Source organism: Macaca nemestrina, chromosome 7 (assembly GCF_043159975.1).
Source record: "Macaca nemestrina isolate mMacNem1 chromosome 7, mMacNem.hap1, whole genome shotgun sequence".
NCBI classification, from domain to species: Eukaryota; Metazoa; Chordata; class Mammalia; order Primates; family Cercopithecidae; genus Macaca; species Macaca nemestrina.
This window is the reverse complement of record NC_092131.1, coordinates 1,881,456-1,902,875: the sequence shown is the minus strand read 5'-3', so window position 1 is coordinate 1,902,875 and position 21,420 is coordinate 1,881,456. Positions and strand designations below refer to the sequence as shown.

The following is a 21,420-nucleotide window of genomic DNA, read 5'->3' as shown; positions in this document are numbered from 1 at the left end:
AATTCCCCACTTTGAATTGTTCTGCCATTCCAAACCAAACCAATGTATACTTTACATGTATTGATTGATGTCTTATGTCTCCCTAAAACATAAAACCAATCTGTAACCCAACCACCTTGCACACATGTTCTCAGGACCTTTTGAGGCTGTGCCATAGTTCATGGCTCTCACCTTTGGCTCAGAATAAATCTTTTCAAGTGTTTTATAGAATTTGTCTTTTTTCATCAAGAAAGGGAAGCAGAGCATAAACAATTTGGAAAATTCACATCCTGGCCATGTGATAGAAAAGAAAAAGGTATTTTCAGGAAAGAAATATAAGCAGGCTGTACCACTTGGTAGAGATTAGCATAACTAAAAGGGAGCTAAGAGCTCATATCCAGAACAAAGGGAAAAAGGCCTTGAAGGGCATTTCAGAAATCTCTGAGGTGGTCTTTCCCATCACAGTCCCAGAGGCCAAGGAGGAAAGAATGGTTTTTTGGGCCATGCTCATGGCCACCACTGCCCTGTGCAGCCTTGGGACACTGCTCTCCACATCCTGGCTGCTCTGGCTCTAGCCTTGGCTCAAAGGGCCCCAAGTATAGCTTAGGCTGCTGCTTTGGAGAGTGCAAGCCACTATAAGCCTTGGCAACTTCCACCTGGTGTTAAGCCTGTAGGCCCTCAGAATGCAAGAGTGAAAGAGGCTTGGCATCTTCCCTCTTGGTTTCAGAAATGTATGAGAAAGTATTGGTGCCCAGACAGAAGCCTACCAACAGCATGGAGCCCTCACAGAGAACCTCTACTAGAGCAGTGCCAAAGGGAAATGTGGAGTTGAACCCCCATATAATGTCCTGACCAGGGCACTGCCTAGTGGAGCTGTGTGAAGGGGGCCACTGTCCTCAGACCCCAGAATGGTAGATCCACTGGCAGCTTGCACCCTGAATCTGGAAAAGCCACAGGCACTCAACTTTATCCTGTCAGAGAAGCCACAGGGGTGGAGTTGTCCAAGGTCTTGGGAGCCCACCCCCTGCACCAGTGTTCCCTGGATATGGGCCATGAAGTCAAAGGAGATTACCTTGGAGCTTTAAGAGTTAATGACTGCCCTGCTGAATTTCTGACCTGTATGGGGCATGTAGATCCTTTCTTTTTGCCAACTTCTCCCTTTTGGAATGGGCATGTTTACCCCAATGTCTGCACACTCATTGTATTTTGGGAGTCAATAATTTGTATTTGATTTCATATGCTGATAGGTGGAAGGGATTCATCTTCAGATGAGTCTTGGGACTTGGGAAATTTGGGTTGATTCTGGAATCAGGTAAGACTTTGGGGGACTGTTGAGAAGGCATGATTGTATTTTGCAATGTGAGAAGGATATGAGATTTGGGGGGCCAGGGGTTGAAGGATATGATTTATATATTTGTCCCCTCCAAATCTCATGTTGCAATATGATTCCCAGTGTTGGAGGTGGGGCCCGTTAGGTGATTAGATCATGAGGGCCGATCCCTCATGAATGATTTAACATCATCCCCTTGGTGATGAGTGAGTTCTCCCCCAGTTAGTTCACACACAATCTAGTTGTTTAAGTCTGAGGCCCCCCCTCAGCCTCTTGCTCCCATTCTTGCCATGTGACATACCTGTTCTCCCTTCACCTTTTGTGATGATTGTAAGTTTCCTGAGGCCCTCACCAGAAGCAGATGCTGGTGCCAGGCTTCCTATGCAGCCTGCAGAACTGTGAGCCAATTCAACCTCTTTCCTTTATAAGTTACCCAGCCTCATGTATTCCTTTACAGTAATGCAAATGGAAAAACACAGGTGGCTCCTGACACCCCTCATCTTCTCTTTTGTCATTGTATGGCTTACCTCCATGTGTATCTATGTCCTGTCCTCTTATGAGGGCACCAGTCTTTGGACTTGGGACCCATCTAAAATTTAGTATATCATCTCAAGTCCTTAACCTAATTGGTGAAGACCCTATTTCCAAATAAGGTCACATTCTGAGGTTCCAGGTGGGCATATATTTGGCCAGGGAGATGCTATCAGCCCACCACACCAGCCTAGGCTGGTACATTTGCATATAGCTTAGGGTTGACCTTTCCCATGGAAATATCACATCCCCCTCTGGACTTCAGTTTCACATGCTTTAGAATGCTTCACCTTGTCCAGCAGGAAGAGTCTCTTTTCATTTTTTAGCATTTTTCTCTCTCTCCTTTGGATTGGGTTAAAAAGAATTGATATATTCTATTGATGCATCTTTAAGTTCTCAGTTCCGTCTGTGTCTTCTCCAATCTGTTATTAAACTTGAGTAATGTTTTTCTCTTTCTTTTCTTTTTTAATAAAATAGAGATGGGGTTTCACCATGTTGCCCAACCTGGTCTCAAACTCCTGAGATTAAGTTATCCTTCCTTGTTGGCCTCCCAAAGTGCTAGGATTACAGGCATGAGCCACTGTGCCTGGCCAAATGATGTTTTTCATTTCAGAATCGTACTTTTAGTTCTAGAATTTTCATTGGGTTCTTGTAAATATTTTCAGTTTTTTAGAGATACCTCATCTAATCATTCATTATAACTGTATTTTCCTTTAAGTCTTTGAACATATTTCCCATAACTTCTTTAAAGTCCTTGTCTGATAACTGAGTCTGCATCTAGGTCATCTTGGCATTGATCTCCACTGACCCCTTTTTCTTTTCACTATGGATCACCTTTCCATATTTCTTTGCATACATGGTAATTTTGGATGTGCTCCTTGTGTTGTCGATAATGTGGTACAGATTATGGGTTTTTCATTCTTCCTTAACAGGGCATCGATTGTTTTTTTCAATGTTAGGAAGCAGTTAGCTTGAGTTGACTCGAACTCCAAAGTCTGTCTGCCTGGCAGTTGTCAGTAGCTGGAATCTCAGTTCTCTCAACCTCACAAGTGTTGTTTTCTGCTGGGCCCTTTGGAGTTTTCCCTACCCACGCACACCTAAGGGATCAGCCAGAGGTTTCCGTGGAGTTTACCTGCAGATTGTGGGGTTTCCCTTTGGTGACCTTCTCCTTTATGGACATCTTCTCTTCATTTCCAGCTGCTCTGAAAATGCAGCCCTGCATCCCACTCCTCAGCAGGAGGGCTGCAGTTTCCTGCTTGAACTCTAGCTGCACGTGTTACATGCACTGGGGTGTGACTTCAGACAAATATTTCAAGGAATAATCCTTACTGGTGTTTGCCTACTTTTGCTCATGTTCCAGTGCTTGCAATTGGTGTGTGTGTGTTGTGTGTGCTTACAGTTTTTCCAGTGTTTATAATTGCCATCTGCCAAAGGGCTGGTCTGATATTAGCTGCTCCAGCATTATTGGAATCAGAACAACTTTCTCTCATGTGGTTTTTCGTTTTCATTTCCCTGTTGACTAGTGTGGTTCAACATCTTTTCATACATTTAGTGGCTATTTGGATATCTTCTGTAAAACATCTGTTCACGTCTCTTTCCTGTTCCTCTGTTGAATTACTTGATTTTTTCTCATTGGTTTACAGGGGTCTTCTCTATATTATGGATGTGTTTCTGTCAGTCAGTTATATATGTTTATGGGAAACAGTGAGAAAAACTGAAATGGACCAAAAGACTACTAGGTGCCTTCAATGAAAAGCAAGGCATCGTCTTGTACACTCTTCTAGGCTATTTCATTCTATGGAGCTCTGCATCTTTCATTTTCTTTGAACTATTTTACAACTCTATAAGCCAGGAGTCCCCAACCCCTGGGTCATGCACTGGAACTGGTTCGTGGCCTGTTAGGACCTGGGCCACATAGCAGGAGGAGAGGGGTGAGTGAGCATTACTGTCTGAGCTCCACCTCCTGTCAGATCAGTGGCAGTATTAGATTCTCATAGCAGCGAACACTATTGCAAACTGCAGATTCATGTGATCTACGTTGTACACTCCTTATGAGACCCTAATGCCTAATGATGTGAGATGGAACAGCTTTGTCCCCAAGCCATCCCCCGATCCTGGTCTGTGGAAAAATTGTCGTCCATGGAACCGGTTCCTGGTGCCAAAAAGTTGGGGACCACTACTCGAAGCTGTAGATAATTGATAGCGATGCAAAAACTCTTTGAATTGGTAGAAGTTCAAGTTCTCGTCTTTGGAAGGACAATGGATTCCTCCTCACCTCCCAGGGAAAAGGCCAGTTTTGCATCTGTGAACTCCGTATAGCATTCCTGAATCAATTATGTCAGTGTAGTACTTTGAATTCCACTTTGAACTGGTTGTAACACCTTAATTAATGAGATAAAGAACACCTCTGAAATGTGTCATCATATGTTTATGTGAGTCATGATCCTCATATTTTAAAAAAATGATCTTTTATCTCGTTGAGATTTCTTCTCCCCCATGGCCTCACCCAGCCTCAGTATCCAGGAAGCTTAGTGTTCTGTGGCCCCGGAGGGCGGGAGACCAGGTGTTGACGAGCAGATCTGAGGTTGGCCACAACTTTTCCCCACAGCTCTGCTTCAAGGAGTGCCCTGGGAACGCCGCCCAACCCCACACCTGTCCTGTTGGCCCAGGCGAGCTCCATGCCATGTGGCACCTCTGCTGGTGACCACCTGGTGAGTATGTGTTGAATAGAGAACTGTGCAGCCCCTCCACAGAGCTTCCAGGGCTTCTGTGCTCTCCAAACCTGTCTGGGCTCAAGGGACCTTCTCAGGGTGTGATGTGTTGGTGGCTGTGTTGAGCCCCTCTCCCTGAGGATAGGACTCAGGCAAGGACAAAGCTTTGGACTCAGAGGTGGTGTGGGGCGAGTGAAAGGAACAGGAGCTTTGGAGTCAGAAATGCGGGTTCCAGCCTGGCATTGTCCCCATGAGCATGGGCTGCAGCCTCACCAAGGCCTCAGTTTCTATAGTAGTAAGAGAGTGTCAGAGACTGCAGCATGCATTTGAAAAGTGTCCAGGGATGGCAGGGGTCTGCGGGTGGACCAGCTCTCCTGAATACTGAGGGCGTGACCTTGACCATTGTGAAAGCAAAGTAAAATCTCAGGAACCCAAACTCACCATGCCAAAAAGAAAAGTTGAGCTGGGAAGCTGAGTCATGGGAAGAAAAAAAGAAAAAAAAAAAAAAGTCATGCCTTGCCTTTTGTTTCTTTTTTTTTTTTTTATTTAAGTTCTAGGGTACATGTGCACAACGTGCAGGTTTATTGCATATGTATACACATGCCATGTTGGTGTGCTGCATCCATTAACTCATCATTTACATTAGGTATATCTCCTAATGCTATCCCTCGACCCTCCTCCCCATAATAGGCCCCGGTGTGTGATCTTCCCCTTCCTGTGTCCAAGTGATCTCATTGTTCAATTCCCACCTATGAGTGAGAACATGCGGTGTTTGCTTTTCTGTTCTTGTGATAGTTTGCTGAGAATGATGGTTTCCAGCTGCATCCATGTCCCTACAAAGGACATGAACTCATCCTGTTTTATGGCTGCATAGTATTCCATGGTGTATATGTGCCACATTTTCTTAATCCAGTCTGTCACTGATGGATATTTGGGTTGATTCCAAGTCTTTGCTATTGTGAATAGTGCCGCAATAAACATACATGTGCATGTGTCTTTATAGTAGCATGATTTATAATCCTTCAGGTATATCCCCAGTAATGGGATGGCTGGGTCAAATGGTATTTCTAGTTTTAGATCCTTGAGGAATCGCCACACTGTTTTCCAAACTGCCATCAGAGAATACTATAAACACTTCTACGCAAATAAACTAGAAAACCTAGAAGAAATGGATAAATTCCTGGACACTTACACTCTCCCAAGACTAAACCAGGAAGAAGTTGAATCCCCGAATAGACCAGTAGCAGGCTCTGAAATTGAGGCAATAATTAATAGCCTACCAATCAAAAAAAGTCCAGGACCAGACGGATTCACAGCCAAATTCTGCCAGAGGTACAAGGAGGAGCTGGTAGCATTCCTTCTGAAACTATTCCAATCAATAGAAAAAGAGGGAATCCTCCCTAACTCATTTTATGAGGCCAACATCATCCTAATACCAAAGCCTGGCAGAGACACAACAAAAAAAGAGAATTTTAGACCAATATCCTTTTGTTTCTAAACTGATAGCAGCAGCATGTAGGCCGGGTCTCCCCAGGTGGCCTCCCTCAGCCTGACAATATAAATTAACAGCCCGGTCTTCATGACGTGGGACAAAAGGAGACAAGACATCGTCCTTCCCGCCCCTGAGACGAACGCATATTTGACGTCTTCTACTCTGTTTATTTTCTTATCCAGTGGAGATTTACTGAGCACAAGGCGAATGAGTAATTGCTTCCTCCACCCCTCCTTTTCATGCAACGTGGGGGCTCAGTGAGCTCTAATCAAAGCCTCACAAGAATGTGACCCTCCCCTCCTGATTTTTTCTCCCTTATCTTTCCCCTCCTCCAGCTTTTCCCCTTTTCAATATTGAAGCAGGACACAGTGTGACTCCACCTGGGGTCAGGTGTGGTGTGGTCCACGTGGACAGCTAGGAAGGTGGTCCCTGACTGTGGTGGTCCGCGTTTCCTGGGAGACAGCCAGACGTGGGTGCTGAGGGGAAGAGGCCGGTGCAGTCGCAGGACGGGAGAGAGCATGTCCATTATGCTGAGCGGGCTGGGAGGGATCCACAGAGAAGACGGTGTGGCTCAGCAGCCAGCACTGGGGACGGGAACGTGGGTGGAGGGCCTGGCACATGGAGCAGCTGAAGGCGTGAGACTGTGACCTGCCTGGGGAGCCCGTGCCTGAGTTTGCAGGGTGAGTGCTGGAGTCGCACAGGCTTGTGTCCCTGTGCGAGGCCTGTGTGAGTACACATTTGTGTCACGTGGCTCCCATGCATGGCAGGCATTGTCACGTGGCCCCCACGCGTGGAGTGCCATGCCAGACTGGGCGTTCTGTCTCCTCGAGGCCCAGCCCTGCCATGTTAGCAGGGATCTTGGCCATGGGAGTGGTGAGCACAGGTGTGGCCGTGCCGGGCCTCGCTGGCTGGGCTCGGTTGGGACCCCACACCCCTTGTTGGGTGTGGGTAGCAGAGGGGCCGAGGTGCCCTCTGGGAGGTGGTTGGGCAGGGGCAGGGTCGGGAGCATGTTGGGAGATGGGGGTTCAGCTAGGCTCCTTCCCTGTGCAGCGGCTCAGCTGAAACCTGGGCTCTCACTCCCCTCACCCCTGCCTCCCCAGCATCCTCCCTCTGCCCCTCTCTTCAGCCTGCCTCGGGCCTTGCTCTGGGACCCCTGCTGAGAGGACAGGAGGCGCTTCAGCAGCACCCTGTGCTGGGCGGACGCTGAGGTCACAGCCTCGCTCTGTGTCCCCTCACAAGGCCACGTGGTGGCAGGTCCTTCCTCCAGTCTAACCAGAGTCCTGCTTGCTGCTCTGCAAGCCCACTTGGGTCCCGTGGGGCAGGGGCACCTGGCAGGGTGGGCTTCGTGGATTCAAGGGCCACCGATTCCTCCAGGTCAACATGCTCAGATGGTTCAATTCTTCCCCTTCCCTCGGCCACAGGGACCTCTGTATCTTGGGCTGACCACAAATGTCAACACAAGAGTCACACCAGGAATGTCACACCATGTCACATGTCGCACATCACACTATGTCAGACCAGGATGTCATGCCACATCACACCATGGAAATCATCACACTGGGGATGTCGTACCCTGTCACACCCCATCATGCCACATCACACCATGTCCCACTGCATCACATCACACCAAGGATGTGACACCCTGTCACAGCACATCTCACGTCACATCATGTCACACCACACCCCATCACACCCCATCACACGAGAGATGTCACATCCCATTATACCACATCACATTACGTCACACCAGGTCAAACTACATCATACTACATCACACCAGGGATGTCGCACCACAGCACATTGTCACACTGCAACATACCACATCGAATTATGTCACACCACATCACACCCCATCACAACATATCACATTACACCACATCAGCTACATCATACCCCATCACACCAGGGATGTTATGCCACATCACATATGTCACACCACATCACATCACACCAGGGAGGCACACTCATCACATTGTCACACCATGTCACAACACATACCCCATCACACCAGGGATGTCACACCCTGTCACACCACATCACATTGCATCACATTACGTCACACCACATCATACCCCATCACACCAGAGATGTCACACCCCATCACACCACATCACATGTTACACCACATCACACCCCATCATATCACATCATGTCACACCATGTCACATGTCACACCCCATCACACCTCATCACATTCCATCACATTATGTCACACCACATCACACTACATCACACCAGGAGTGTTGCACCCCATCACTCTCCATCACATCACACTGCATCACATTATGTCACACCACATCATACCACATCATACCTTGTCACATCAGGAATGTCACACCACATCACATCACATGTTACTCCACATCACACCTCATCATATCACATCATGTCTCACCACGTCACATGTCACACCACATCACACTATATCACCCCTAGTTACACTTCACACCATATTACACCAGGGATGTCACACCCAGTCACAGCACATCACATCATGTCACACCTTACCACATCACACCATGTCATACCCCATCACACCACATCACACCACATCACACCAGGGATGTCACACTCTGTCACACCACATCACATGTCATACCCCATCATACCAGGGATGTCATACTCCATCCCACTGCATCACACCACATCACATCACACCATGTCCAGTCATGTCACATCACATCACACCAGGGACATTGCACCACATCACATCACATCACGCCAGGGATGTCACACCTGTCATACCACATCGTAGCACATCACACCATGTCCTGTCACATCACACCACATTACACCCTGTCACACCACGGACATCACACCACGTCACACCATGTTGTGTTACATCGCAGCATGGATGGCTGGAGGGTGTGCAGGGGTCACCCAAGTGCAGACTTGCTGGAGAGTTGAGGGAGGGTCCTGGGGCTGGGCGTGGTGTTCCTGCAGGAGGGCTGTTCCAGGAGGGCTGGCCCTCTGGAGGATGCTCGGTCCCAGGTGGAAAGGGGCAGGTGGGGCCTGGGTGCCTCAGGGAGGGGCCCAATTTCCCCAGGGAACCTGGTCCAGGCGCCAGGCCCTGAAGGGGGCAGGAGCTGCAGGGAGCATCTGCTTGTTCCCAACTCGGCCTGCTCAGGGCACGGAATGACACAGCGCCCAGCACTGCCCTGGGTTTCCCTTCCTTAGCTTGGCCGGGCCGTCTGTCATCAGATAGTGGACTGGAGCCCATCCCACCAGAGCACCCGGAGGCCCCGAGGGCCGCCTGAAGGGCAGAGGGTGGAGACCTGTCCAGCAGGGTCCCTGCAGGCTGGCTCGTTCTCTGGGCAAAGCTCTCCTGCATCTCTGGGACGCCATCCTTGGGCTTCGGATAGAGCCGGTGAGGCAGCAGCTGCCCGCCCTGACCCCAGGTGCTGTCTCCCTCACCCCCTCGCGGCTGCAGCAGTGTGTCCTGGGAGTTAAAGGGCTGGGCTTCAGCACCCGGTTCAGGCCAGGCCCCCTGGAGCCCACCCTCCAGCGGTGAGGCCTCCCACGGCACCGCAGGGCCTGGAGTCTGGGGATTTCACCCCAACTCTGTGTTTGGTGCAGCTCCTGCTGCTCGATGCCACACCAACGAATCCAACCACTCCCCTTTTCCTGGGTGAGATGGTCTCTCTCCTGCCACAGGAAACTCCGATGGCATTTCCCAGCCCAGCCACCGCAGCCACCTCAGTAACAAGACCATGTCCTTGACTGAGTTCCAGCCAGGCTCCTTGGAGCTTCTCCACTCGGCCTCAGCTTTGGCTCGTAAAGACTTGAGCAGACACTAACAGTGTCTAACAGCTTCTGGTTGCACCCCTAGGCCGACCCCTGCCCCGTCAACACCTGCGTGAGAAAGCTCCGTGCACCAGAACTGACTGACTGCTCCAACCCCGACCTCCCTTTCTCAGGGCGTCTGCTGAAAGGGCTGCAACCACACGTCCTTCTGTCCGTTCCCGATGTCTGTGCATTTCCTGTGACCCAGGAGGGTCTTTCTCGGGACCTGAGAGCCACTCCCTGAAGTGTCCCCATTGGGAAGATGGGCCGGTGTCTCCAGGCTCTGGGAGGACAGAATCCTGACCTCAACAGTGGCCGGCGCGGACACAGCGGGCCCCATCCCAGGGACGCTGACCAGCGCTGGGCAACTTTTCCCTTCTCCGACGCCTGAGCCCCGAGCACCCTCGCTGCTCTCCGTACCGTCTCCCTTTACAAGGCTGTCGCCTCTGCACAGATGGAGGTGAGTTCAGGTCTTGCCGGACTCTTTCTTCTGTTGCAATAGTTATTTCTGTTGAAAATCTGTCCTTGCTACATGACCTAGTGCCCAGCTTTATCTTTGAAAATGTCTGTCTCCACCTCTGCCTCTCCTGCCTGGTCCTTGTTTCTGGCACCCAACGTGTCTCTTATGGGCTGAATCTTACCCCGGAATGAATCACACCAGGTTTCACCCATACCTGATCAAGGTGATATTTTGATGAGATTTCAGGCTGAGAATTGATGCTGAAAGGGCTAAGTTTGGAGGATGCTGAGATTAGGATGAATGTATTTTGCATGTGAGAAAAACATGAATTTTGGGGGGCCAGACTATGGACTGTTATGAGTTACATTGTGACCGCTACAAATTCATATATTGAAGTCTTAATCCCTGGCCTCGCAATGTGACTGTATTTGGAGATGGGGTCTTTACAGAGGTCATTACATTCCTATGAGGTGAATCTAATCTGATGTGTGTTCTTCTGAGAAGAGAAGCTTAGGACACGGGCACACAGAGGGATGGCCATGTGAGGACCTAGGGAGGAGACGGTATGTATAAGTCAAGGAGAGAGGGCTTGAGAGAAACCAGCCCTGCCTGCATCCCCATCTCAGATTCCTGGTCCCTAGGCCTGGGAGGATCCAGGTCTGCGGTGCGAGCCGCCCCTCTGTGGTCCTGAGCTGACTCACACAGATCTGACACCCACCTCTTGATTCTGAAAGGCCCTCCATGTGGCTCTGCCTGGCCAGTCTGAGCCAGCTCCCAGGCCTCAACCCAGCTTGTCCTGGAAGCCCTGCCCCATGCAGACTGACCAGGGCAGGCAGCACCGTGCCCAGCAGGAGGAGAAACTGCATCCACGTAGGCAAGAGGAGAAGCCCTGGGGGTCCATGTAGTGACGGGGCCAGGGAGGGCCGCGTGGGCAGTGCATGTGGCCGCAGGAGGCGGGGGGCGTGTGCAGGGAGCCCCCGAGGTACAGCTCGACCAGCTGCCTCCTGACTCTGCTTTGCACCGGGCGCAGGACACGCGTGAACACAGGAAGGCTGCTCCCATCACAAAGTACAAGACTTAAAAAGGATATTTTATTGTCATCAAAAACGAGAAACATTAAAGACAGTTAATGAGCTTTAGAAAATTTAAAAGAAGAGAAAAGCTACCAAAGCTGAAATCGTGGCACCTCCTCCCAGTGAGCCCGGGAGTCCTCCCTGACGGCCGAGGCAGGCGCTTGCCGCGCTCCCGCTCCTGCCTCCCTTCCTGTCTGCAGACTCTGCGTGACATTCACCGAACGGCGTGACGCGGGCAGCAGAGCGTGGGAGCCTCTGTCCAGCAGTCGTGGCCGGCAGCCCCGCTCTCCCCAGGCTGCGGGCACCCTCTTTGCCGTCTCGCCTCCAGCTCATGCCCCAGAGTGGCTGCTTGTTCCTGCTGCACGTGACTTGGGGCTGGACCTAAGCCTCTGTGATGAGTTCCGCTGTGTTCATGCTCCTGGCTCTCCTGGTGTCCCTCCACCTCTCTCCCCGGTGCTCCGGGGCCGCCTCTGTCCCAAGGACCCACCAAGGCTGAGTCTTGCCTGCCTGGGACCTGGTCACCAGGCCTCCTCTGGCAGACCTGTCTGGGCAGATGCCCACCCCTTTCTTGGGCTGTCCTCACCCTTGCCCTGTAGGGTTCCTGTAGCGACCACGTGGCCTGGGCTCTTCTCTGAGTGATCTTGGCGGAGTGGAGTGGGTGGGAGGTGGCCGTGTCCTGGGCCTGGTCACTCCTCTCCCAGTGCAGACTCTGGGGCTGGCTGTCCCTGTGGGTCGAGTTCCACGCGAGAATCCAGCAGCGTGGGCAGGCAGCCAAGGGGCGGTGCTGGCACCGAGACCCTGTTCCATGGGAGGCTTCTTCCCAGGAGCCGGAGAGCAGCGTGCGTGGCTTGAAATAAGAACAACCTCATTCCTCATGTCTGTTCCCAGGAGTGCCCAGAATGGAGGCGGCTGGCTGCGGGCTGGGAGGAAGGCCGTCTGACTGAGCCTTCGCAGCTTTCCAAAGCCTCCCCAACAGGGCCTGATGGTGCTGTGGCTTCCCCGCCTTGGTGGCTGATGCTCCCACTCACCATGTGGAAAGCACACCTGTGTTCAGGAGGCTGGCGTGGACGGGGTGGCTCCAGGGCCAGCTCCTGCCTGGGTGGGCGCCTGGTATGCCGGCTGCTGCCTCCTTTTGTGTGAGCACCTGGCGGGCTGGAGGGCAGGGATGTCCTGCTGAGGGGACACCTGGCCCCCAGGGCCCTGCATGCACCAAGCAGCGGAGGTCTGGGGTAGACCTGCTATGCACAGGGTCTGGAAGGGGGACGTGTCTGGTATAGCAGGGTCAGAGGGCAACTGCTAGGCCAGAGAGCCATGGGGTTGAGGGCGGTGAGGTCAGGGGGCACCAGTGGCCTGGGTGGTGGCTAAGCATGGCCCTTGGCTCCTGTGTGGGGTCTGGGTGGTCCTGGATACCCCACAGAGGTTGACCCTAGGGCCCCTGCCCGATCATGTTCCTATAGTCGGGGACGATGGTCTGCTTCAGGTCCACCACCGAGGAGAAGATCCACTTCACCTGTAGGCAAGGCACAGCACAGGAGTGAGTGAGGCCACAGCCCTGCCCCCGAGGCCCACCCACCCTTCAGGCCACTGAGGCCACAGCCCTGCCCCCAGTCCCACCCACCCCTCAGGCCACTGAGGCCACAGCCCTGTCCCCAGTCCCACCCATCCCTCAGACCACCGAGGCCACACTCCTGTCCCTAAGTCCCACCCACCCCTCAGACCACTGAGACCACAGCCCTGCCCCCAGTCCCACCCACCCCTCAGACTGCTGAGGCCATAGCCCTGCCCCTAAGTCCCACCCACCCCTCAGGCCACTGAGACCACAGCCCTGCCCCCAGTCCCACCCACCCCTCAGACTGCCGAGGCCACAGCCCTGCCCCTAAGGCCCATCTGCTTTTCAGGCCACCCAGGTGCCAGGGTGTCTACACTGCCTGCCCCCAGGCCTGGACATGGAGAGCAGGGCCAGGGTCGTGACAGCATGTGGGACAACACAGAAGACAGTGTCAGGGAGAGGTGGGTACAGCATGGGGGACAGTGTCAGGGACAGGTGGGTACAGCATGGGGGACAGTGTCAGGGAAAGGTGGGGAGATTGGGGGACAGTGTCAGGGAGAGGTGGGGAAAGTGGGGGACAGTGTCAGGGAGAGGTGAGGAGAGTGTGAGGGACAGTGTCGGGGAGAGGTGGGGAGAGTGGGGGACAGTGTCGGGGAGAGGTGGGGAGAGTGTGGGGGACAGTGTCGGGGACAGGTGGGGACAACGTGCGGCCGACCTTGAAGAAGGTGACGGTGGCACTGTAGCACACGCTTAGCAGGAAGAGTGTGATGAAGATGGTGATGGTTGTCCACAGCCCGTCCAGCTCCCCGTCCTGTGCCTCCGCACAGCTCTCCTCCAGTTGCAGCTCTGGACAGGAAGGGGGTGGTCAGTGCCGTGTCCCGCTGGGCTCGGGCCTCTGGGGGCGATTCCCTCTGTGGCGGGGCCCAGGATGTAGGGCCCGGATGGGATGGGCCAACAGTGTCCTGAGGTCAGCTCCCCGCAGCTGCCCGCCCTGTGCACCAGCTTTGGCCCCGGGGCTCCGCCAGACACCCGGCCCTAGGTAGCGACCCGGCCCTCAGCAGGACCCACTCCCCGTCTCCCGTGTCCCTCCCTGAGGCCCAGAGGGCAGGAGGATGGTGAAGCCCACCCCTCAGGTGACCCCAGCTGCAGGGAAGGGCGGTACTGGGAAGTGGGCCAGAGCCAGGGACGCGATGTGGCGTGGGTTCCCCTGTGTGTGGGGGCCTGTGTGTGTGCGGCGGCTGCAGGGGCTCTGCTGTGAGAGGAGGGCTGGGTTTGTGTGAGCTGGTCAGCGTGTGGACAAGCTGCTGAGTGGCTCGTGGGCCTTGAGGTGCTGCGTGGGGCTCGTGGGGGCCTGTGTCCGCGGAGTGTTCACGTGTGCGGGGACCTTGCTGTGGTCTGGGTGCTGTGCAGGTCGCCCGTGTGAGGCTCTGTGCGAGGCGTGTGCGTGTGCGTGTGTGTGTGGTGGCTGTGTGGTCGGCCAACTTCAGTGCAGGGTTTAATGGGTCTGGGCTGAGTGTGTGTGTGTGGGCATCTGGACCAGTCCCTCCACAGGGCCCGAGAGTGCATGTCCCCAGGAGTCGGTTATGTCCCCATGCGGGTGTGAGACTGGGCAGGGCTGCCAGGGGTTAGTGCCATGGGGGCAGATGGGTGAGGGAGGGCCTGTCCCTACGCACATGGACTAGGCATGCCCCCGAGTGGGCAGGGGTTCTGAGGACAGGGAGCTCACAGATCAGGACAGTCTCCTACAGAGGCGGGGGCTGTGTGCCTGTCTCCAGGGGGCTCCTAGGCTTCTGGTGGCCCAGCCCAGGGCAGCTGCTGCTGGAGGGAGGGCCTCGATAGCAAAGCCCCCAGCCCGACCGAGGGCGGCCCCTGGCTGAGCCCCACCCTAGGTGGCCCAGGCACACGTGCACAGCCTGGGCCAGCGTGGGGTCAGTGGGACCCCCTGTGCCTCCCTCGTGCCCCTCAGGCCTCAGACTCGGCCTGACCCGAGGAAAGAACCATCAGAGTCTCGCAGGGGCCCAGGGCAGCGCTGGGTGCTTTATTTCCATGCCGGGCGCCTGGGAAGTATGTACACGGGGTGCGGGTCAAGCATCCTCGCGCCACCCCGAGATCCCGGGGGGCGGGGGCTTGCCGGGTGTCGCACTCATTTACCCGGAGACACGGAGAGGCTCTTCTGGGTGTAGTGGTTGTGCAGAGCCTCATGCATCACGGAGCATGTGAAGATGTTCCCCGGTTGCCACCTGCTCTTGTTCACGGTGAGCTTGCTGTAGAGCAAGTAGGAGCCGTCGGAGTCCAGCATGGGCGGTGTGGTCTTGTAGGTGTTCTCCGGCTGCCCGTTGCTCTCCCACTCCACGGCGATGTCGCTGGGGTAGAAGCCTGTGACCAGGCAGGTCAGGCTGACCTGGTTCTTGGTCAGCTCCTCCTGGGGCGGGGGCAGGATGTACACCTGCGGCTCTCGGGGCTGCCCTGTAGGGACAGAGGTTGGCACAGCGGTCACTCCCAGGGCAGAGGGTGGGCCGAGCCGGCCTCTGTCCACGTGGCCCTCGGGCCCCGCGGGTCCCACCTTTGGCTTTGGAGATGGTTTTCTCGATGGGGGCCGGGAGGCCTTTGTTGGAGACCTTGCACGTGTACTCCTTGCCGTTCAGCCAGTCCTGGTGTGTGACGGTGAGGACGCTGACCACGCGATACGTGCTGTTGAACTGCCTCTCCCGCGGCTTTGTCTGGGCATGATGCACCTCCACGCCGTCCACGTACCAGTTGAACTGGACCTCGGGGTCTTCCTGGCTCACGTCCACCACCACACATGTGACCTCAGGGGTCCGGGAGATCATGAGGGTGTCCTTGGGTTTTGGGGGGAAGAGGAAGACTGATGGTCCCCCCAGGAGTTCAGTTGCTGAGGAAGAGATGGAGGTGGACATGTCAGCACCCGGGCGGGGCCTGTCCCTGGACACAGGCCACTCTAGGGCACTTGTCCCACCTTGAGCTGGAGGGCGAGGCCTGGGCTGGCTTACCTGGGCATGGTAGGCATGGGGGTGTGAACTCTGCAGAGAGAAGATTGGGAGTTACTGGGATCTGGTAGGAGAGAAGGTTTCGGAGCTGAGGGAGTGGAGTTTGGCCTTTGGGGTGGGCTTAGGTCAGGAGCAGGGTCCTCCCAGATATGGCTCTTGACAGGTCTGAGCCCAGCACCTGCCCCTGTGTGTGCAGGGCCTGGGGTTAGGGCATCCAGCCTGTGCCTGCTCAGAGCCTAGTGGAAAAAGCCAGAAGACTGTCTCCCTGAGCATGAGTGGGGTGGGCAGAGGCCTCTGGGTGAGGAGACAGATGGGGCCTGCCCTGCTGCCCTGGGCTGGGGCTGCACAGCCAGAGTTTGTCCAGGCAGGAGGACTGAGCATGGCTTCCAGCAGACACCCCCCCTCCCTCGCTGGCCTCTCACCAACTCTCTTGTCCACCTTGGTGTTGCTGGGCTCATGAACGACGTTGCAGATGTAGGTCTGGGTGCCCAAGCTGCTGGAGGGCACGGTCACCACGCTGCTGAGGGAGTAGAGCCCTGAGGACTGTAGGACAGCCGGGAAGGTGTGCACGCCGCTGGTCAGGGCGCCTGAGTTCCACGACACGGTCACGGGTTCGGGGAAGTAGTCCTTGACCAGGCAGCCCAGGGCCGCTGTGCTCTCGGAGGTGCTCCTGGAGGAGGACGCCAGGGGGAAGACCGATGGGCCCTTGGTGGAGGCTGCAAGAGACGTGGCGCCATGTGACTGCGGTGTGGGACAGAGCTGGGCCCAGGGCGCAGAGGCCCCTCCGTTCTTGTCTCTCAGCGAGGGTCCAGTGTCTGGGCTCACGGGCATTGGGTGTGCACCTGGCTGGTGCCACCTGCCTCACCTTGGCCCCCTCCCTGCCCCAAAGGCAAGGTCAGGCCCAGCCTGCCCCAGAAGGCTTGCAGGAGTGGCGGCCCTTCGGTGCCCTTCTGCAGGCACCCCTGCAGCCTAGGAGGCGGGGCTGGGCAGCCGGGTTAGTGCTCTGTGTCTGCAGGGAGTCAGCACAGCCCAGGGCCTCTAGCTTGGCCTCGGCTCTGGCCATCGGTGCCACCTCAGGAACGGCTCATGCCCGTCGGCCCCACTCCAGCCTTTTATGGGTGCCTGGCTCGACCAGTGGCCACTGTTCTCAGATGGCTTCTCGTGGGTCCCCCGAGGCCCCCTGCAGCCCCTGACCCTGCCGCCCCAGCGTGGCCCTCCCCTAGTGAGTGGGCCTGACTTGCCCAGGGCCCTGGTCATAGCCTGCCCTCTGCCCTCCAGGGCCCTGTTTTTCTGTGCAGCAGAGGGGCCAGACACTGCATAGGGTCGGCACCCTCAGCCCCAGGGCCCCGGAACCTCCTGCCTTGGAATAGCCCCTGGGAGCCCCCTCCTCAGCATCTCCCCCCTTTCCCCTTAGCCCCAGTGTGTACCAGCCCAGGTCATCGAGTGCATCGATGCCCCCTGCCTCCCCAGTGTCCTCCATTACTTCCGGAGGCTGAGTCACCACACCCTCACCCTCCCAGCCCTGGCCTGGCCTTCTCGGCCACCAGCCCACCTCCTCCTTCTCCAGAGCTTCACCCGGCAAGGTCCCTGCTGGGCTCAGCCCAGGCCCCCCCGCACAGGTAGTAGCCTTGCACCTGCCCTTGGCCCTCCTCACCTTGCATGGCGCCAGGACCCCCAGGCCACAGGGAAGCCCCATTTCTCTCTGCCGCTGGCCCAGTGGCCCTGGTTTCCCACGGCAGGTCAGGTGTGCCCTGACCTCTGAGGAAGCTAAGTGCCCTGCCCCCAGCCAGGCCATCCCCTCTGCTCAGCCGCAGGGCCCTGCTCACTACCCCTTCCCCTCACCTGCACCACAGGCTCTGGCCGACTCGGCCCAGGCTGTGAACGGGACCCTCTGGCTCCCCTGTGCTAGTACACTGCTCTGCACCACCTCCACTCAGCTTCATTATGCTGGTGGCCCTGGCTCCTGGCAGCCAGTTTTGTTCCTTCTGGAGCGCCAGCCTCAGAGGCCTTCCTGCCCAGGGTCCACTGGGGCCAGCCCTGGTCTCAGCACACGTTCCCCCTGCATCCAGACCTGCCTCTGCCTGTGAGCTGAGCCCTGAGCCCTGGAATGCTTTCCCTTCTCCATCGCAGCTCACCCTTGCCAACTGCTCAGTGGGATGGGCTCACACCCGCTTCCCTGCACCAGGAGGCTGCACTGTGCTTTCACCAGCCCTCAGCTGTCGGCTGCCAGCAACTGCCCAGCTCCTGCCAAAGTGTAGGAGCTGCCTCCCACCGGCCTGCTCATCTCTGGCTGCTGTGTCCTGAGCTCTAGTGCCTGTTCCCTGCCTGTCCTGCCTCCCACCACCCTGCTCACCTGCAGCAGGTCTGCCCTGGTCCCCAGAGCTCCAGGAGCTGCCGCCTGTTCCTCCTGCCCCCACCTGCCCCTGTTCACCTGTGGCTGCTCTGCCCTGGTCCTCTGAGCTCCAGTGCCTGCCACTTGCTTCTCCTGCTTCTCACCAGCCCCTGCTGACGTGCGGGTGATCTGCCTTGGCTCTCTGAGCTCCAGGGGCTGCCCACCTGCTCCCTCTGCTTCCCACCGGCCCTGCTCACCTGCAGCTGCTCTGTCCTGGCTCCCTGAGGCTGAGCCTCAGTTCTGCTCACCTTCCGATGCTCTTGCCTTGTCCCCTGAGCTCCCGGGGCTGCCTCCTGCTCATTCTGCCTCCCACCAGCCCCTGCTGACCTGCAGCTGCTCTACCTCATCCTCTGAGCTCCAGGGACTGCCTCTTGCTCACCTACCTCCCACCAGCCATGCTCACCTTCTGATGCTCTGCCCTGATCCCCTGAGCTCCAGGAGCTGCCGTCTGCTTGCCCACCTCCCCCTGAGCCCTGCTCATCTGCGACTGCTCTGCCCTGGTTCCCTGAGCTCCAGGGGCTGGCTTCTGCTCCTCCTGCCTCCCACCTGCCCCTCCTCACCTGCAGCTGCTCAGCCTTGGTCCCCTGAGCTCCAGGAGCTGCCACCTGCTCCTCCAGTCTCCCACCTGCCTTGCTCACCTGAGGCTGTTCTGCCCTGGTTCCTTGAGCTCCAGGGGCTACACCCTGCGCGTCCTGCCTCCCCCCTGCCCCTGCTCACCTGGGGCTGCTCTGCCCTGGTTCCCAGAGCTCCTGGAGCTGCCCCTGCTTGCTCACCTCCCACTGAGCCCTTCTCACCTGCAACTGCTCTGCCCTGGCTCTAAGAGCTCCAGGAGCTGCTCCCTGCTCATCCTGCCCCCACCAGCCCCTGCTCACCTGTGGCTGCTCGGTCCCGGTCCCCTGAGCTCCAATGCCTGCCCCCTGCTCATTCTACCCTCCCTCAACCTGGGGCAGCAACGTCACTCAGGCCACTGTTGCCCCCTGCCTGTCCTGGCACCCTGTGTCCAGGTTTGGGCCCTTTTTTCTGGCCTCATTTTTGTTTTTGTGGCACTTGGCTTGTTCCCTACGCTGTGGAGCACCCCGTGTCCAGTCAGGTCTCCCCAGCAGAGCCCCTTGCCCTTGCCCATGTCCCCCTCCTGGATGAGCTCCTGGATCCTCCCGTCCCGGCACTGCTCCTGCTCTGGAAGCCTCTCCTGAACCCCAGGTCCTCAGTGGCCTCTGCTCTGCTGGGTCAGCTCCCGGAACCCACAGAGCCTCAGCCCCTTTCCTCGCCCCAGGCCTGCTGTGCTCTGGGCCTTTCTGGGCCTCCCTGGGCTCTTCCCTCCTCCCGCCCATGCACTCAGCACAGCTCTCCGCTCCTCTCCGCTGCTGACCACAGCCCTGCTCCCCGCCAGCAGGTGCCCCAGCCCCGTCAGCTGGCTCTGAGCCCCTGTCCGTCCCCTGTCCCTGCCTCTGCCTCTGGGATCCTTCACTTCCACCGTCCTGTCCTGCTGCCGCATCACCCTCCCTGCTCTGCTCCCGGCTCACCTGCTGTCCTTGGTCCTGGCTGAGAAGAGGGCCCCACGGCCAGCACTGCTGACCCTGCCCTGGGCTCCGGTGCTGCTGCCGGCCTGGACAACCCCTCCCTGGGGCCTCTCCTCCTCCCTCGCTCTGCTGCCTCCTCAGCTCAAGTCGGTCCTGGCCATCCTAGCATCGCCCCACGGCCGGCTCTGCCGCATCCCGTCATGTTCCTCGTGATCCCAGCCCGGTGGTCCTGGAGGCCTCCGTCAGCTTCTAGTGCGTCCTGCCCTGTTGGCTGGGAAGCACCTGCCCGCGGGCCCCGTCGTCTGGCACTGGGTGGGCATCGGTGCCTGAAGCCTGCCCACCTCCCCCATGCTGGCTCCGCTTGGGCCTCCATGTGGGGCCGGCCTCGCCCCAACGTCTCCCCAGCCTCTTGCAGCCTGTTCGGCAGCTCAGGTCCAGGAGACCCACGGCTGCGCCCAGGCTCTGTCCTTCTCCTCCCAAGCCTGTGCTCCTGCCCTGTGCTGACCCCACTCATTGAGGTGGGGGTCCCAGCCCTTCCTGCTCTATCATGGTACATGTGGGTGTCCCCGCCCCCGCTGTCAGCCGCTATTTGTCTTCCTAGGAAATCACAGCTCAGGTCCCAGGTCCCCAGAGGTGGGAACTCCACCCCTGCACCCTGCAAAGACTAAGAACAGGATTGAAACCGGGGGCACTGCTTACTTCCTGAAGTTCCCTTTTCTTCTGGTGGTTTGTGTGTCAGAGGGCGAGGGGGAGTCCAGACACAGCCGAGGCTGCCTCCTGGGTGTGTGGGGATGGGGGTGGTGGGTGCCCCCATCCTCATGGGAGAAGGTGGGGAGCCTGGACCTTGTGCGCTGCTCTTTTCTCTGTCCCTGATTCCCTGGGGCTGGACTGAGACTGGCAAGGATCATGCCCATTCCGCCCATGGTCTCAGCCTCTCAATACGTGGGCCTCCCACCTGAGCCTTCTGGCCCCCACTGGGCCCTGGTGGCTGCTTTTGCCTGGGCGTCTCTCCAGGTGGCCCTCACTCATGGTGCAGGGAGGGGAGTGTCAGCCCATCTCGCTGAGCAGCTGGCAAGGGCGAGCTGGGACGGAGAAGGGAAGGCGCTCCAGGGCTCAGGGCTGAGCTCACAGGCAGGGGTGGGTCGGGCTGTAGGGGAAATGTGTGCTTGAGACCAGGAGGGTCCCAGGGCTGGTTCGAGTGTACCCTGGGTAGGAAGGCCCCTGAGGCTGGTGCTCCAGAAGGAACAAGATGGACTGCCGGTAACCAGGGCCACCAGCTCTGCTCCTAGGGACCGAGGGGACATGGAACAGGTGGATGAACACACTGAAGCTGAGTGGAGGTGGTGCAGGGCAGTGTACCAGCAGAGGGGAGTCAGAGGGGCCCATTCAGGGCCTGGGCAGAGTCGGCCAGCGTCTGTGGTGCGGGTAAGGGGACGGGGTCGGGGCAGGGCCCTGGGACTGAGCAGAGGGGATGGCCTGGCTAGGGGCAGGGCACTCAGCTTCCTCAGAGGCCAGGGGCACACCCGAGTTGCAGTGGGACTCCAGGGCCACTGGGCCAGCAGTAGAGTGAGAAATGGGGTCTCCCTGGGGTC

At 57.0% G+C, this 21,420-nt stretch overlaps 1 pseudogene; it reads right to left on the bottom strand.

Moving 5' to 3' along the window:
• Window positions 1-11,423: 11,423 nt before the first annotated feature.
• On the bottom strand, window positions 11,424-16,979 carry LOC105489914 (immunoglobulin heavy constant gamma 4-like; annotated as a pseudogene).
• Window positions 16,980-21,420: the final 4,441 nt, after the last annotated feature.